Raw genomic sequence first — 18,144 nt, 5'->3', positions numbered from 1 at the left:
GGAAATAGACCTGCCTTATGATCCAGCAATCCCACTGCTGGGCATACACACTGAGGAAACCAGAAGGGAAAGAGACACGAGTACCCCAATGTTCATCACAGCACTGTTTATAATAGCCAGGACATGGAAGCAACCTAGATGTCCATCAGCAGATGAATGGCTAAGAAAGCAGTGGTACATATACACAATGGAGTATTATTCAGCCATTAAAAAGAATACATTTGAATCAGTTCTAATGAGGTGGATGAAACTGGAGCCTATTATACAGAGTGAAGTAAGCCAGAAAGAAAAACACCAATACAGTATACTAATGCATATATATGGAATTTAGAAAGATGATAACAATAACCCTGTGTACGAGACAGCAAAAGAGACACTGATGTATAGAACAGTCTTATGGACTCTGTGGGAGAGGGAGAGGGTGGGAAGATTTGGGAGAATGGCATTGAAACATGTAAAATATCATGTATGAAATGAGTTGCCAGTCCAGGTTCGATGCACGATACTGGATGCTTGGGGCTGGTGCACTGGGACGACCCAGAGGGATGGAATGGGGAGGGAGGAGGGAGGAAGGTTCAGGATGGGGAACACATGTATACCTGTGGTGGATTCATTTTGATATTTGGCAAAACTAATACAGTTATGTAAAGTTTAAAAATAAAATAAAATTAAAAAAAAAAAAAAAGAAAAACTCAGATTGAAAGTGGGAAAAAACAAAACCGTAAGGTATGAAAAAGATCATAAAAGACATGAAAGACAAGAAAAACACCAACTATATAACTGCCATCTACAAGAAAAAGAGAGGTGAAAATAGGCACCACAATATTTGAAGAAAAAAATGGTTGAGAATTCCCTAAAATGGAATAATTGATATCAACCCAAAGATGCAAAGGTATTTATAAAGCCCAGGCAGAGCAAATACAAAGAAAAGCACATCTAGACACTTCAAAATAAGCTGCTGAAAAAAAAAAAAAAAAACCAAGAAAAAGAGAAACTCGGAAAAGCATCCAGGGTAGAAAGGATCAAACTTCAAACATTGATTCAATTAGATAATCAGCTGACTTTTAAATAGAAAGCATTGAAGCCAGAATGTAATGGAAAGAATATTTAAGTCTCTGAAACAAAAATGATGGCAACAGAGAACACTTAACCCTGAAAAAATATCCTTCATATGTGAAAATGAAATAAGGACATTTCAACGCAAATAAAAACTGAGGAAGTTGATTTCCCATAGGCCTACATGAAAAGAAGTGATGAGAATTCTTAAGGAAAAAAGAAAGACTCCATGTATGGATGTAAAAATACAAAAATGAATGAAGAAACACTCATTACTTCAGTCAATATCATTTCATGTCTACTTTGGAAGAAGATTCTACTGTACGTCCGTCTTTGCCTTCAAACACAATCTTTGTATTCAGGGACAATCTGTTACTTAGACTGGTATGATTCATTCCATTCAGGTCTCATCTCTTTTATTTGAACATACCAGGAAAATTTCTACATCAAGGTCTTTCCATTTTTTTTGTACCTTCTGCCTTGAGTGCTCTTCCTCCAAAATATCTGCATGGTGTGTTCCCTCACTTCTTTCAGAATCTCACTGTGACCATCCCAGCTGGTGCTTGCCAGACATCTGTGTCTAAAATGTCAAAGCCTTCATATGAGAACTTTAGAGCCCCTTTTTCTTTACCATTCACCACTATCTAATAAACTACAGATTTTTCTTCTTGATATTATTATTTTCCCCTAATAAAATAATAATAATGTATTATTATATACATTATGGAGAAGGCAATGGCACCCCACTCCAGTACTTTTGCCTGGAAAAACCCATGGATGGAGGAGCCTGGTAGGCTGCAGTGCATGGGGTCGCTAGATTGGGGCACGACTGAGTGACTTCACTTTCACTTTTCACTTTCATGCATTGGAGAAGGAAATGGCAACCCACTCCAGTGTTCTTGCCTGGAGAATCCCAGGGACGGGGAAGCCTGGTGGGCTGCCGTCTATGGGGTCACACAGAGTCAGACACGACTGAAGCGACTTAGCAGCAGCAGCAGCAGCATATACATTATAATAATAATAAAATGTAACCTCTAAAACGGGAGTTTTCATTATTGTATTCCTAGTGTCTATAGCAAAGATAATAATCTACTTAATAAGGGACTTCCATAGCATTTCTACTGCTGGTAGTATGGGTTCAATCCCTGGTCAGGGAACTAAGATCCCACTTGCTGCATTGCACAGCCAAAAAATAAAATTAAGTTAAAAAATAGTAGTCTATTCAATAAATATTTGTCAAGTTAATGAATAAATGAGTTGAATACAGTGGATGGCTTATATTTGAAAAATAGAAGTGTAATGCAATCGGAGGAAAGTAACATTTCTGGATTTTCAGAAGATGGGAAGGTCACAATTGGTAAGTATGATCTCCAAGGCCATGGTATTGGAGCTGTGTCTTTGAGGATGGATGGCAGCTGGAATTGGGAATATGAAGGGTTTGAGGTACAGACTGATTCTTGAGTAGGAGCTGGAGAGGGAAATGTGAGGTGTGATCGAGGAATTCTGAGAAGCCGTGTGTGAATGAGTATACACAGAGGAGGGTTAGAAGATGAAGCTGGGGATGTCAGAATACCAAGGATCTTGAATGCTAGGATAGGGCTTGGGGTTTATTTTTGTAGGAAAAGAAGACAAGTCTTTCAAGCAGGGACTTGACAGAATTGGAGCTGTGCTGTCTGAATATCAATTCAGCGATCAGGAGAGTGGTCTGAACAGTAGAGAAGGGGAGGTGGATAGACCAGTTGTGAGGCCATTTTAATAATCCAAGCAAGAGTTAATGGGGGTCTGAATTAGGGTGACAGAAAATAGAAGGGAGAGGAAGAGGCAGAAAGAAGAGGTGCCAAGGAGGTAGAACTGACAGGTCTTGACAGTTGATTAGGAATGGAGGACAAGAGACAGGACTCCCTCATCCTGACTGTGAGGCTTCAAGATTGAGTGATGGACAGGTGGTGAAGCCATTAATAGAATAAAAGAGCTGAGGGGAGGAAACCGCTTTGAGGGTGGATTTAGGTTCTTGTCTGGATTTGAGATTGCTCATGGCATCTTTATTTTGGGGGGGACTTTACCCCTTCTCCTTCCTGAACCATGTTCCTTTGCCCCCTGGAAGTCCACGTTTTCTAGTCTAACCTCATGTATCAGATGCTCACGTGCTGTGGGATGTATATAAGGTTCTTTCAGTGAACCCATCTGGGCTGGGGCTCAAGGTTTGGTGTAGCCAGAGTATGGTTCTAATTTCTTCATTTGTCTCACTTGCTGTCAGCTGCTCCAAACTCTAAAGAGGATCACAATTGAGCCAAACGATGAGGATCAGTTTTCTGGAGGATTAGGTTCAAAGAAAGCAGCCTCTAGTGCCAAGGTTTCTGTAGGAAGGAGCTAGGGCTTTCCCAGTGTGTCTCTACCACACCCCCATGGATGCTTCACAGCTCAAAGCACAAGGTTGGCCATCATGATGGATTCCTTCTGAGAGGCTGGCCAGCAGTTTACTGAGCATTTGTTAAGTCTCATGTATATACTTTAATGAACAGCAGAATACTCTTCATAACAAAAGAGTGGCATCCCGTGTTCCTGGATAGCTCCAATTACATTTAATTACAGAAAGTTGGGGCAAGGGAGAAGATGGGTTTTATATGAAAGGGTTTGCTTGATGTTAATGGCTCATTCCTGATAGTTATAGGAAAATCAGAATTTTCTGTATCATAGCCTCTTTTGATTGTTAGTGAGAAGTGCATTAAAGAAACCATGCTGCCGTTCTTGTGTAAGAAAAAAGGTGTTTAACAATGGGACCAACCATTTTTTCATTTACCTGGCTAAAGATTTTTCAGATAGGAAATAGCATGGTATATGGGAAAGAGCGTGGCCGTTGGTATGAGACAGACCTTGTTCATGCTCCAGTTGGTTCACTATTGTGGACATTGTTAATTGCCTATCTCACATACTTTCTGCCTTCCTCCTTAAGAGAGCAGCGTTTTTTCTGGTTCTGGAATATGCCTGATTGGCTTAAGATAATCCTGTCCAACGATTGGTTGATGCCAGTGATTGGTTGATCAATGGGCATGTGAACCCAAACTGGACCACTGAGAAATGAGGTAAGATCTGCTGGGGATTCTAAAAAAGTTCCTGCTCACCCTTTAGGGACAATTTCTTAAAGTAATTCTTTCTGACCAGTAAATGTAAAATAAGGAGCCACCATCCCACGACCGTGGAAGGAGCTGTCTTTAGGGCGGCACTGCAATCATGAATGTCTGACAGAAGGAATCTGAGCCCTTGGGCAGACTTTGGGGCTTCTAGATAGAGTAACCCTAAATTATATACCACTTCTGGACTTGCAGTTCTGCGAACCAGTAAATTTCCTAATTGTTTGCAGCTGCTTGAATCATGACTGCTTTAACTTGCCCGTGAAAGCAGCTTAATTGATACAGCCACTAACTAATTTAGGACCTGGGCAGATTGCTTTGTCATGCTAGCCTCAGGATCCACATCCATGAAAGGAAAAAAAAAGAAGAAAAGGAATGGAGACTTTAGAAAAGATGGCAATTTACCAGTTGAGCTAAGGTGTTGGGGAGTCATCAGAGTTGACTGCTTTCATGCTGCATTTCCACTGATGCCCATAGCTGCTCCCAGAAGAGGTTGAGAGGTTAGTAGTTGGACAAGACTCAGCAACACGACAATAAAATTGGCATCTTTTGCTGGAAACATGAGAAGCAGCTGCTTCTTTTTACGTTCTTGATTCTTAAATTCCCCTGGTCCTGACTCCAATGGATGCTAGACAAATTCTTCTGCTGGAATAATGCCTTTGCCCCAGAGACCTTTTGTGAAAAGCCTCTTCTGAGTGTCAGGAAGGACAGAGCTAGGAATCCACTGAACTTCCAGACCTGCTTGTGTGGCTGTTTTCTGCAGGCTGTCAATAAATATCTAGTGGAACTGGGTGTGGTCTGGGATTCATTTTGTTAGGGCTGCGGTAACAAAATATCACAGACTGGCTAGCTTAAACAGCAGAGATTGATTTTGGAGGCTGGAAGTTCAAGATCAAGGGCCTGGTTGGCAGAGGTGATTTCTTCTGAGGCCTCTCTCCTTGACTTGTAGATGGCCATCTTCTCCTTCTGTCTTTACATGGTGTTTCCTCTGTGTTCATGTCTGAGTCCAAATTCCCTCTTATTATAAGGACAACAGTTCTATTGGGCTTCCCTGGTGGCTCAGACAGTAAAGAATCCACCTGCCATGCAGGAGACCTGGGTTCACTCCCTGGGTCAGGAAGATCTCCTGGAGAAGGGAATGGCTACCCACTCTACTAATCTTACCTGGAGAATTCCATGGACAGAGGTCACAAAGGAACTCATTTTTTAATATAATTACCCCCTTAAAGATCTCCAAATATGCTCCCATTCTGAAATAATGAGGCTTAGGGATTTAACACCTACATGAATTGTATGTTGGCAGGGGAACTCAGCTGAAATCATAACAGGAATACAGCCCAGCACAAGAAAGACGAATCCTGAGAGGCAGCCCATTTTGAATATGAGCTCTTTGCCCCTGATGCTCTATTGCTTTATTTCCTGAGCCACCCCTCAGTGAAGTGATAGACTGAAGCGTTGCAAACAGATCAATTTTCAGCAGCAAAAGAGTTCTTCTAGATGGGGTTCTGAATCTTTCCTATTTTTTTTTTTTTTTGCAAGAAACTCTGATCCTTTACAAATATATGCCATTACTCACTGACAGTACATCCTATTACTGTTTTTGCTGATTCTATGCAAAGTGATAAATTTAGCCTAACTCTTTCTGAGTTGTAGGTAAAATGCACTGAGTTACAGAATAAGAAATAGCAAGCTGCCTGCAAAAATATGTTCAGTGGCAGGATGACTATAATCCGTGGAGATTATGTTCTGCTGTAGCAGAACTACAATTGTGGGTAGCCTTCATTAACCATTTGTTCTGTTACAGACTCTGTACTAAGTGGGTTATGTATGCTACCTCATTATCCACAAAACATGCCGTGATATTATCATTCCCATTTTTCAGATGAAAAAATTGACACTCAGAGAAGTGAAGGCAGTTTGCTCAGGTTTGTTACTCTGTGTCGACCTGTCACCCATGCTATTAACTACCAAACTCACCTCTAGGAAAAGATGGCCTTGATTTTTGTTTAGGGAGGTATGGAATGGGACGTGATAGCTAGTGATACTTTGCTGAACTTTAAATTATATAACTCCAGAGCTGGAAGAGCTCATGAGATCATCGAGTCCTTGCTCAAGGATGTGCCTTCAGTGAGTTAAAAAGTTAGAACAATAATTCTGGTTTTCTGATTCCAAGAGGTCCCATTGATTCCCCATTTACTGTGTAATAATGATTATAAATGGGCTTCCCAGGTGGCTCAGTGGATAAGAATCCACCTACCAATGCCGGAGACACAGGAGGTTCAATCCCTGGGTCAGGAAGATCCCCTGGGTCAGGAGAAGGACATGGCAACCCATTCTAGTATTCTTGCCTGGAAAATCCCATGACAGAGGAGCCTGGTGGGCTAGAGTCTATGGGATCGCAAAGAATCAGATACAACTGAGCTTGCACGCACAATAATCATAACAAAAACACGATGTTGTTTTTAGAGCCTCTTTTTTTCAAAATGTTTCCACCTACTTAAAATTAGAACAACAGTGACTTCCCTGGTAGTTCAGTGGCTAAGAATCCATCTTCCAATGCAGGGGACGTGTTTTGATTCCTGGTCAGGGAACAAAGATCCCTCATGCCAAGGGACAGCTAAGCCCTGGCGCTGCAGCTACTGAGCTGACACTCCGGAGCCAGTGCACCACAACTGGAGAGAACCCTGAGTGTTGCAGGAAGAGCCTCCGTGCCCGCAAAGAAAGATCCCACATGCCACAACCAAGACCCAACGTGTCCAAATAAATATTAAGAATGAAAACACAGAACTGCTGCTGCTGCTAAGTTGCTTCAGTCGTGTCCAACTCTGTGCAACCCCATAGATGGCAGCCCGCCAGGCTCCCCCGTCCCTGGGATTCTCCAGGCAAGAACACTGGAGTGGGTTGCCATTTCCTTCTCCAATGCATGAAAGTGAAAAGTGAAAGTGAAGTCTCGCAGTCGTGTCTGACTCTTCGAGACCCTACGGACTGCAGCCTACCAGGCTCCTCCGTCCATGGAATTTTCCAGGCAAGAGTACTGGAGTGGGGTGCCATCTCCTTCTCCGAAAAACAGAACAACAGACTTTAATTGGCTAAGCAGAAAATGGCCCGGGCTTCTCCAGGTGAAGAGGAAATTAACCTTGATGAACAGGAAATATCTTAGCAGCCATGTTTCTCCCCAGCGCAGGCTGTTGTTAGCCTGGATCCCGATCCTTAGGATTGACTGGAAAGAGCGGACTGTAACTCTCTTGTTCATCACCCTGGGGCAGAGAACACAGCTTTCAGAATTGGAACACAAAGGACTATATGAATGTTAAGAGCAGAACTTGCACATGGAGTAAACTTGAAGGAAGCCATTGTTTCCAAGGTAAAGCCAGAAATTAATATATCACTAAGTATTCTGGGTTGTTTTAGTCGCTAAGCCATGTTGGACTCTTTGGGGACCCTATGGATTGTAGCCTGCCAGGCTCCTCTGTCCATGGGATTTTCCTGGCAAGAATGCTGGAGCAGGTTGCCATTTCCTACTCTAAGGGATCTTCTCAACCCTGGCATCTGAACCTGTGTCTCCTGTGTCGCCTACATTGGCAGGCGGATTCTTACCGCTGAGCCACCTGGGTAGCAGGCCACAAAATCCCTTGCTGGCCAAAACCCAGAGGGGGAAAAAGAAACAAAATAAATGTGTTGTCTTGCTATAAGGCACTTCACAGGCTAGAAAAGAGGGTTAGAGAAATCATATTTAGAACAGAGAGGAACCAGGAAACTCCAAAGAGTCTCTAAAACTAGAATGAATATCTTCTGTCATGGCTTTACTTTATTTGAGAATTTAAACTCCTGAAGAGAAAGTCCAATTGGCTCAGCTTAGATTCCATGCCGGCGTGGAATGGTTAATGAACGCCTCTGTAGAGGTGGCCTCCAAGGTCAGCTTCAGCTGCCAAAGTACAAGGACAGGACCTGGTTTTCTGCCCTTCTCACCAAGAACACAAAACCTTTTTACTCTTTAAAATTATTGAGGACCTCAAAGAGCTCTAGTTTACATAGCTATCTTACTAGAAATTACAAATGATACATCTTTTAAAAATGTGTTCATGCATTTATCTTCATTTTAAAAATATGCCATTTATGTTTTTAAAAATATGCCATTTATGTTCATAAATGGCATATTTTAAAAGTGAAAGTAGTTGTATTCAAGACAGATGTCATTTTATATTTTTTGTAAATTTCTTTGTATCTGGAAGACAGATTTTTATACCTGCTTTTGCATTCGCTTTGCTGTAATATTTTATTTTGGTTAAAGTTTATGAAGGAAAGATGTGAAGTAGAAAAAGGGAGGAGTGTTTTAAAGCCTTTCAGATGATTGTAGAAATTCTTCTTTGATATTATACCGAAACTTAACAAGTAGTAGTTTCTTACAGTCGGAAACCTGGCTGATAAACTTTCATGCTCAGATACTTTAAAATCCATTAGTAGCTCTTGCACTCTGTATGGGTCTCTTATACATGCATGACTTTTGTATCATCAGGCACTGGTCATTTGAAAAATAGTAACTGAGTTATGTGGATCTTCCAAATGTTCCCACACTTCACTGCTGCTAAGTTGCTTCAGTCGTGTCCGACTCTGTGCGACCCTGTAGATGGCAGCCCACCAGGCTCCCCTGTCCCCGGGATTCTCCAGGCAAGAACAATGCACTGGTGGTATACAAAATCATAGTGATCAGAAACACCACCATCTCATCCAAAAAATATTTAAGCGCTGAGACACTGTCAAACTTATAGTGGAGTCACTGTTTTCTATTATTTTCTAATTTTCACATGAAAATGTAAATGTTATTAGTAGCAAAAATACTATTATTGTCTCTGAAATGACATTTTCACCTCACTCATTTTTGATTAAGTGCCCAATATTTAGGTCTTAATACTCACAGTTTATCTGTCACTCTTTCAAGGCCAAAGGGAATTTCGTGGGGGAAAAAATAAAACAATCTGGCTCACACACAAGCCCCTGTGCAAGTGCTCCCACTCAAAACAATCACAGTGCTTCTGCACACAAAACAAGCACTCTGTTTCAGTTCAGTCGCTCAGTCATGTCCATCTCTTTGCGACCCCACAGACTGTAGCACACCAGGCTTCCCTGTCCATCACCAACTCCCGGAGCTTACACAGACTCATGTCCATCAAATTGGTGATGCCATCCAACCATCTCATCCTCTGTCGTCCCCTTCTCCTCCTGCCTTCAATCTTTCCCAGCATCAGGGTCTTTTCCAATGAGTCCATTCTTTGCATCAGGTGACCAAAGTATTGGAGTTTCAGCTTCAGCATCAGTCCTTCCAGTGAAATATTCAGGACTGATTTCCTTTAGGATTGACCTTTTGGACACCTCATTTAATCATAAAAAAAATATTTAAATGACATGTACTCAAGGGCCAAGGCTTAATAAATTAATAATTCATATTGCTTCATCAATGACATTTTAAAATGAAACTGGCTTTTAAAAGAATTGTATGTGGTGGTGAAGAAATGGATATAGTGGCTACTAGTATTATTTGGTGGCACTTCTTGAATTTATATAAAGTACCAGTGATTTGACTTGTTGCTCTTTTTGAGTCACTTCTTACCTAGAATTGATTTAAAAAAAATTTTTTTAAAGGTCACAGAGCATTTGTTTGATGCTCTATTTCTCTACTTTTGGCTATGCTAGGTTGTTGGTGTGCATGCGGTGAATGGGGGCTACTCTAGTCGGGGCATGCAGGCTTCTCACTGCAGTGGCTTCTCTTGGAGCATGGGCTCTAGGGCATGGGGACTTGAGTAGTTGTGGCTCATGTGCTTAGTTGCCCCAAAAGGTGCGATCTTCCTGGACCAGGGACTGAACATTTGTCTCCTGCATTGTCAGGCAGATTCTTAACCACTGGACCACCAGGGAAGTCCTAGAAATAAACTTCAAAAAATTTAAAAGGTAAAAATCATACAAATAACACCTGTATATTTTTTTATTTTGATTTACCAGTTTTAGTATTTTGTTCCTTTTTTGCCTTATGTCTTTTGCCCTCTCCTTTTTTTTCCCCTGAAACATTTTAGAGTAAGTTACACATATAATTGTCCTTTATCGCTAAATATTTCAGCCTGCATTTCCTAAGAAGGATATTCTCCTGAATAACCCCAGTACTTTGATCAACTTTATAAAGTTACATTGATACAATATCTCTATTGCTCATATTCCAGATTTGTCAACTAGGCTGATGAGGTCATTTATCTGTGCAAGATCCAGTGCGGAGTTAGGTATTGTGTTTAGTTCTGTTATCTATTCAGCTTCTTTTATTTTGAAATATACTTCCACAAACTTTTCTTCTTTGAAGACATTGACATTTTTGAGAGTAAAGGCCACATTCCCAACTCCTCTATGCCTCCATTTAAAAAAAAAAACAACTTTTTTTAAAAGAAAAAAAAAAACTTTATTTTCTGTTCATCTAATGTTTTATTATGATTAGATTCTGATTATGCATTCTAGGTCAGAATCCTGCCTAGGTATCCTTCTCAGGAACCACATCATGGAGCCCACCTTAGTCATATGTCATAATGTTAATGGTGATCACCAGTTAGGGTGTGGTCTGAGTTCTCTTCTGTACAATCACTGTGCTTTATTTTTCTCCTTTACCACAATAAGTAATCTGTGGGGAGATACTTTAAGACCATGCAAATGTCCTGCTGCTTATCCATTGATGAGATTTAGCATCAATTGATGATTCTTGCTTGATCTAATGTTTATTATGGTGGTTACTATATACGTGTGTGTGTGTGTATATATATGTCTATCCTATGCTATCTATCCATCCATCATTTATCTTTCTTTTACTGACACAAATTTATGAATTGTTATTTTTTCAGTTGTTTACAATACATTCTTGTACTTAATTATTTGGTTGCTAAAATTGTCCCAACTCTTGCCAAAGGGAGCCCTCCGAGCTACTTCCTATGTCTTTGTGATGTGTCCCAATCACTTTTCATTCTTCTGAGCACTTTCTTATTTTCTGGCATAAGTTATCACCTCATTTCATACCTACCTACCCTGCCCTAGTCCCTGACTCAGCTGTTTCTTCAGGGTGGCCTGATTCCTTTTAGATTCCATTGTTCTTGCACCATCAGGGGGTCAATGTCAAGTGAAAAGGGCAGGTAAAGTCTTAATGTTGTTATGAAAATAGTTTTGACCTCTTGGACTTCCTGAAAGTGTCTCAAGAACTCCCAGAAATCTGTGGGCACTTTGAGAACTGTTAATGAATATAAATTATGCTTAAGTCTATGGTCAGGTGTTCATGATTTATATTGTATAATGTGTGTTAAATCAGCTTCATTGGAGAGCTAAAGATACCCACTTAGCAGCTGTGAGATCTTAGTTACTTGGCCTCTCTGGGTTTCATTCTCATCATCTGGAATTAGGGATGATATTACTTCCCAGTACTGCTGAGGATTAAATGCAATAACTCACCTAAATGTTGGATGAAGGGCCTAATATGGAGTGAATGCTTCATAAATATGTCCTTAGGGGGCAGGTAGCTTGTCTCTTTAGTACACTCATCATCAGATTGAGGAATGGTATTCAGGCATGGAAGGAACTGCGCTCACAGCTAAACCTTTTTTAGTTGCTAGCTCCTGGACTTGGAGCTGATGCCATAATGGTATGAGGTTTGGTGGTCTTAGGAGAGGGATAAATATATTTTGTATGTGTGAGAGAGGCAAACTGTGGTCAGAGGGCAGACTCTGGTGGAATGTAGTTTCCAAAATGGTCACAGCAAGATCTCCCATCCTGCCCCTTGTGTGAAGTGCCACTCCTTGCATTGAGAAGTGAGGTCTGTATTTCCTCTCTATGAACCTGGGTAGGCCTTTGGCTATGGCAGAATTGGTGCTCTGAGTCATTCGATGCTATGTCCTAACAATCAGTGCAGCTTGCACTGGGGTGTCTTGGAATGCTCGCTATAGGAAGCAGCCCAGTCTGAGGAAGCAGCAGCCACAGGGAGAGGTCACATGGAGATGTTCTGGTGCACAGTCTCAGGTGAGGTCTCCAATCACAGTGCCAACTACAAGACATGCAAGTGAGGAAGCCCTGATGAGCTGTTCAGTACCAGCCTCTCTCTGATGCAGCCACATGAGCAAGCTGAGCGAAGACTGCTCAGCTCAGCCCAAATAGCCCTCAGAACCTGAGAGATAAGAAGAAAATGATGTGGTTGTAAGCTACTACATTTGGGGTGCTTGCTTACACAGTGATAGATAGTAGTCTCTATCCATAGGTAGAAGCTAAAAATGGGTCATCTCTACAACAAACATGAGCTATGAAATAGGTCATAGGTGATGTGAAGACACTTGTTCAAACTTGGCAAATGCCCCAAGCAGAGTTCTGATGAAGAAAGACTCTTCACAGACTTACACATAATGACTATTGCTCTTCTGGAACCAAATTTGAAAAGTGTGGGATAAGTGGTTTCTGACATGGATGACACCCACTGTGTGCACTTGAGGCAGCTGTAGAAGTCCTTCCATTCTTTCCTTCCTTCCTGTTTTCTTTTTCTCTCCTCTCCTGAACCTCCTTCTCCTCTTCTGCCTTGTCCTCACACTCTTTCTTCTGCACCCATAGCAGTTTGATGAAAAAAAGGAAGAACATGAATGTTGAAGGTAAGCTGGCCTAAGTTTAAACCCACTGATTAGTAACTTGACTTTGGGCCTGTTCTCTTTTCTCTCCTAGCCTCACTTCTTCCATCTGTAAATTACAGTTTACAGGGAATTATTGAGATGATTAGATGGCATTATTAAAGCATTCAGCATGTTGCTAGGCATGTTGATGATCACAATCCATGTTTCTCTCACACAACCCGAGTTTTCTCCTTTGCTTTTTCCAAAGCTCCCTGGCCTCTTTCCCCAGATCATCCCATTTCACAGATGCTGTTTTGTTTCCACTCTCGGTTTGCTCTGCCAGTGCCCCCAGCAGGCCTACCAATTCCAGATGCTGGGAGAAAAGCCCTTGATCCAGGCTGAATGCAGGGATGATATTCACTAACATGCAGATGGCACATTAGGTACCTATGGGGAGCTTGTGTTCTGGATTGGAAACTGGCAAAGACAAAAATCTCTTGGCAGAAATGGACTCCTAGTCACGGGTAGGCAGGAAAGAACAGAGGCAGATGAAGGTTGGCTGATGGCACTGAGTCGCTCCTCTGGAGTTGAAATCTGCACCCATAGCCTGGATACAAGTGAAGTAGCTGCATCCTGGGAAGGGGTGGTTTATCTGAATGAGAAGGGGAGCTGGGATTCGGGGAGAGAATATCTTAGAGAAAAGAGTTGTACCCACAGGGTGTTTAATTACCTATCTTTGTGTCAGATGCTTGTGTGGGTTAAATGGGCCTGATCTGGCAATGAACGCACAAAGTCAATGGGAATTTTGAGGGCAGATCAAATGCACCACCAGGAGAACTATGAACTTTGCAGCCAAACAAGCCTCCAAGGCTGAACCAAATGATGTGCTAGAACACGGCATGTATCTAGGCATTCTGAAGAAGAACAACAACAAAATGGTGAAACAGGAAACTGCATTTATAAAGACCATTGCAATAACCACATGGTGGGAAATAGGACTCCAGGGTAGACAGTGAGAGCTGTTTTTGTCCAAGGAGCCTTTGTTATGGATACTTGTATTTCTATACAAATCTTTTCCTTTTGGCCTTGGTTTCTATTTTCAAACTCCAAGGATTCACAGATTGGACTCACAGATTGCTAGTACTAAAGAGATCCTTAGAGATCACCTAGTTCCACCCTGTCATTTCTTGGCCAAGATTACTAAAGCCTAGCGAGGTCTAATAAATTTTCTAAGAACACACAGCTAGCTTGAAGTCAGACCAAGACTGGAAGCTTGGCTGCCTGATTCCCTCTTTCACAGTCTCTCTTTATGCCACAGCTTCTCAGAAAGTAAAGGGTCTGCACTTTTTTGGTCAACCACTAACTGTGAAAGTGTTAGTCACTCAATCATGTCCAACTCTTTGCAACCCCGTGGACTATAGCTTGCCAGGCGCCTCTGTCCTTGGAATTCTCCAGGCAAGAATACTGGAGTGGGTATCCGTTCCCTTCTCCAAGAGATCATCCCAAGCCAGGGATCGAACCTCAGTCTTCTGAACTGGCAGGCAGATTCTTTACCCTCTGAGTCACCAGGGAAGCCCCTTCACATGAAAAATATTTATTAGATGCCACCAGCAATTCTATAATATGTACACATTTTTGCTCTAAGTGAAATCACTTCCTCCTTCAGGGAGATTCCTAATAATCTGAAAGAGAAATACTCTTTAAATACAGGGCATAGTTCAGTGGAAACTAGCTCAAAGTTGCTTGTACATTCATTCAACGAATATTTATTAATCACCTACTGTGTTCCAGTTACTGTATTCATGTATGATGAAATGTATGTAAACCATGATGATGAATCATGGTTTCAGTTATGAAAAAACAGACAAATGACACAGAACAGAGAGACTCAGTACATACATGTCCAGTAGAAACAGATCCAGCATTTAGAGTTGACCACACCTTTAATACACTGTGGGGGAATAAAATGAATATGTTCTATGAGGGCTGGGAGGTAGTTATTTTTGCTATGAATTAGTCAGATCTTATAATGTCATATTTGGCTCATAAAAACTGTTGACGAGTCAGAAAAAAAGATTAATATAGCAAATTTTAAAAATGACTCTTATATTCCTATAAGGACAAAAATAAATGGGAGTGAGGTATTTGAATTAGAATTTAGAAACTCAAGAATGGCTTGAAACTAACTTGAATATGGGGAAATGTTAGCTGGACAGGCTCTATCTTCATAGAGAACTTTGCAAAATAAAATGAGCTTCAGGCACGGTGGGAGAGATTGAGGATGGATGTAAAGAAACTTTTCTTGGCATTCAAAGTGATACATCTGGACTTGGATCTAGTCTACACCATTGATAGAGGAGGGGAAAGTTTCTTTTCTGTTGGTCAGTTCTCTCCTTCTAAGTTCTTGGTCAGAAACTATGCTGGTAATGTTTTCAGGTTTTTTCCCTGAAGATTAGGCAGAATCATGAAATGTTTGAGGTTCTGCAGTCCCTGAGTTCCTGCTCTGTCCCCCTGAGCCTGTCCATCAGCATCAAGTCCCTTCAGACTTCCTCTGATGAGAGCAGATTCTCCACATCGCAGTACCTGTGAGTCTGTGTGGCGGCTCCTCCCAACCACATTCCTCAAGCACAGACATTTAAGATCTTGATCTCCAAGTGTGGTTCTGGGCAGGATTAGCCCTACCCCACATCAACTGAATACCCACTGATTTCTATGCATTTTAAAGTTTGAGAAGCTTTGTTCTGGAACACTGGTCACTGAGGAGGACATACTTGACCTCAAACCTTGGCTCTGCTGTTATCTGACTCTGTGACCATGGCTAAGCCACCCACTCTGCTGAGATTCCCTTTCCTCATCTGTAAAGTGGATACAAGAGTTCTTGCTTCTTAGACTCTCAGAAAGGCCTTTCCTGGTTATCTGACTTCACATGCATCCTTCCTATTACATTGACCTCAGTTTATTAAGTTTCTCCATGATCACAGTTACTACAACTTGAAATTACTAGTGTCTATCTTGTTTAGAGGGCTTCCTAGGTGGTGCTAGTGGAAAAGAACCTGCCTACCAATGCAGGAGACTTAAGGGATGCAGGTTAGGTCCCTGGGTTGGGAAGCTCCCCTGGAGAAGGAAATGGAAACCCACTCCAGTATTCTTGTCTGGAGAATCCCACTGGACAGAGGAGCCTGGCGGGGCTACAGTCCATGGGGTCACAGAGTCAGACACAACTAAAGCAGCTTAGCATGCACATCTTGTTTAGAATGTATGTTCTGTGAAGGCAGGAACCTTGTTGCTCCTTGATATTTAATATTTTCAGGACTTCGCACAGTACCTGGCACCTAAATGGTGGTTCCATATTTGTTGATTAACTGAATATTATAATGGTTGTTACGTGATGCAAGAAAAACATTAGCTCTATGACTGACTTGGAAAAAATATCCTCTAACTGGTAGCTATTGGTAAAACTGACTGCTTAATTGTGAAGCCCAGCATAAAATGAAAGTGCAAAGCCCCTCGTTCAAAAAAAAATTATGAAGAATTTCAAGATAATGACAACAGCATATTAACCCAAGGGCCCTTCTCAGAGTTGGACCCTTTGTAACTATATGGGCTGCATGCCCAGGAGGCCGGCTCTAGGCATCGATAGTGTTGCTAATACTGCGGTTACTCCGTGGTTGATATGGTCAGCACCCTAGGAGGGTCGTCTCCCCGCTTCTCCTTGAGGTGTGACATCAGGCCAAGAGTCCCACAGGCCACCTTGCCTCCTGAGACTCAGCCCGCCCTCCTCCACCTGCTCCAATGAAGAGACTAAGAGATAACTGGAAACTTGACAAATTGCAAAACAGACCCTGGCCAGTCAGCCGGGTCTAAACTCTTCCTCACAGCGGAGTGCTGATTTACACCTGATTAGTAAAGGTGGTGTTTATTGAATCAGCAAAAGTTCTGCAAATGTGCACCAAACAGAATTTCAGATGAGTTTCTGTACTGCATGTATACATAATGTATGGCTTTTAATTTCCTTGATAATGTAAAAGTACAGTCTGAGATGAGGAACGAGGCAGACAGAGTCACTCAGTTCAAATGTAACAACTTCTCTTTATGAGAAACTGAAAATCAGGGCAGGGCTTAGAATATAAAACAGTCAGGAGGAAATGAAGCTAAAAAGAGGGAGAGATGAATCCACTCGAAAACAACCAGCACGGTGGCGCAACTGGTCCTCGGATCCGCTGGATGGTGGGAGCCTGATGACCAAATTAAGGTGTTCCCAGGGGTCCCAGCCCTGCGGGGCTTAGCATGACATCCTTACTGGGCTACATTTATCCTTTCAGAGCCCGGGTTCCTTGGGCCGTTCAGCAGGGAAAATCATGCACCTCCTGCCTACCTTTGTAGGCAGAGAATAAAGAATGTTACTCTTGTGAAAATGTTTTGTTCAACATGGGACCCAAAAGCAAGGCAGTATGCTCTGTAGAAAGACCACTGGCCTGGAAGTCAAAAAGCACAGTTTCTGATACATATTTTCCTATTTATTAACTACCCTTCTTCAGTGCTTTGGAGCCGAGTGGCTAGATCTGGGAGAAAAATTTCAAAGTTGTTGCTATCTGGCTGTGTAAACTCGGACCGACAGGAGTCCTTTAAATCCTCTGAGCCTCAGTTTTCTCATCTATGAAATGGGACCAAACTCAAGCCAAGAGAATGTTTAGCACACCTGGCAAGTCCTCAGCATTTCTTTCAGAGCTCCGTTTTCCCTACTGTTGATTGGGATGTTAGAAAACCTCAAAGCACTGTCCTGCCATATGACACTCCTGTGTGCTGCATTCAGGCTGGGGACATCTTATTGCCCCTGTAGCTCCTTATCCTCTCTTCCACCGGCCCCAGTTTCTGTAGGGCCTTTTTGTTCAGAGTTATATGTCAACTGCACTTGCCAATGGTATTAACTTGTAACTGTGGTGGAAGCTCTCTAGTAGAGACTTGTGCTTTTATTGAAAGATTTTGAAACCAAAAACACTTTACAGAGGCAAAACAGCAACAGGTAGGTGGAATTTATATCCAGAGACACGGGCCCTACTGGGTGTACCCTCCAAACATATAGCTCAGGCTCTATATACTTGTGAGGTCCATTTGAGCCAAGGTTTTAACTACCTATGAGGTTTGAAATGCAAGAATAGCTTAATGTATCTGCTCAGCCTTAATGACCATGTGATTTTGATGATGACCTCAATTCTGCCATCTATTGTTTTATTCTGCACCATTCTCAGCATTACATAGAAATCTGCTTGTGCTGTGCTGTGCTCAGTCATGACTCTTTGAGACCGCATGGACTGTAGCCCGCCAGGCTCCTCTGTCCATGGGAT

The 18,144-nt window shown here is 41.9% G+C and overlaps 1 long non-coding RNA gene across 5 annotated transcripts in view; it reads left to right on the top strand.

The window, feature by feature from the left end:
• The first annotated feature begins 7,323 nt into the window (after positions 1–7,323).
• Positions 7,324–18,144, top strand: part of LOC123329464 — a 164,162-nt gene continuing 153,341 nt past the window's right edge. For 3 of the 5 annotated variants that reach the window (XR_006544919.2, XR_006544916.2, XR_006544917.2), the window contains exon 1: positions 7,325–7,551. This is a non-coding gene — a long non-coding RNA (uncharacterized LOC123329464). Of the gene's footprint in view, positions 7,552–18,144 lie in introns of all 5 variants that reach the window. The other 2 variants (XR_006544920.2, XR_006544918.2) reach the window with 2 other exon arrangements.

This window comes from Bubalus bubalis, chromosome 15, assembly GCF_019923935.1.
Source record: "Bubalus bubalis isolate 160015118507 breed Murrah chromosome 15, NDDB_SH_1, whole genome shotgun sequence".
NCBI lineage: Eukaryota > Metazoa > Chordata > Mammalia > Artiodactyla > Bovidae > Bubalus > Bubalus bubalis.
Note: the sequence above shows the minus strand (reverse complement) of the source record. Positions and strands in the feature narration are given on the sequence as shown.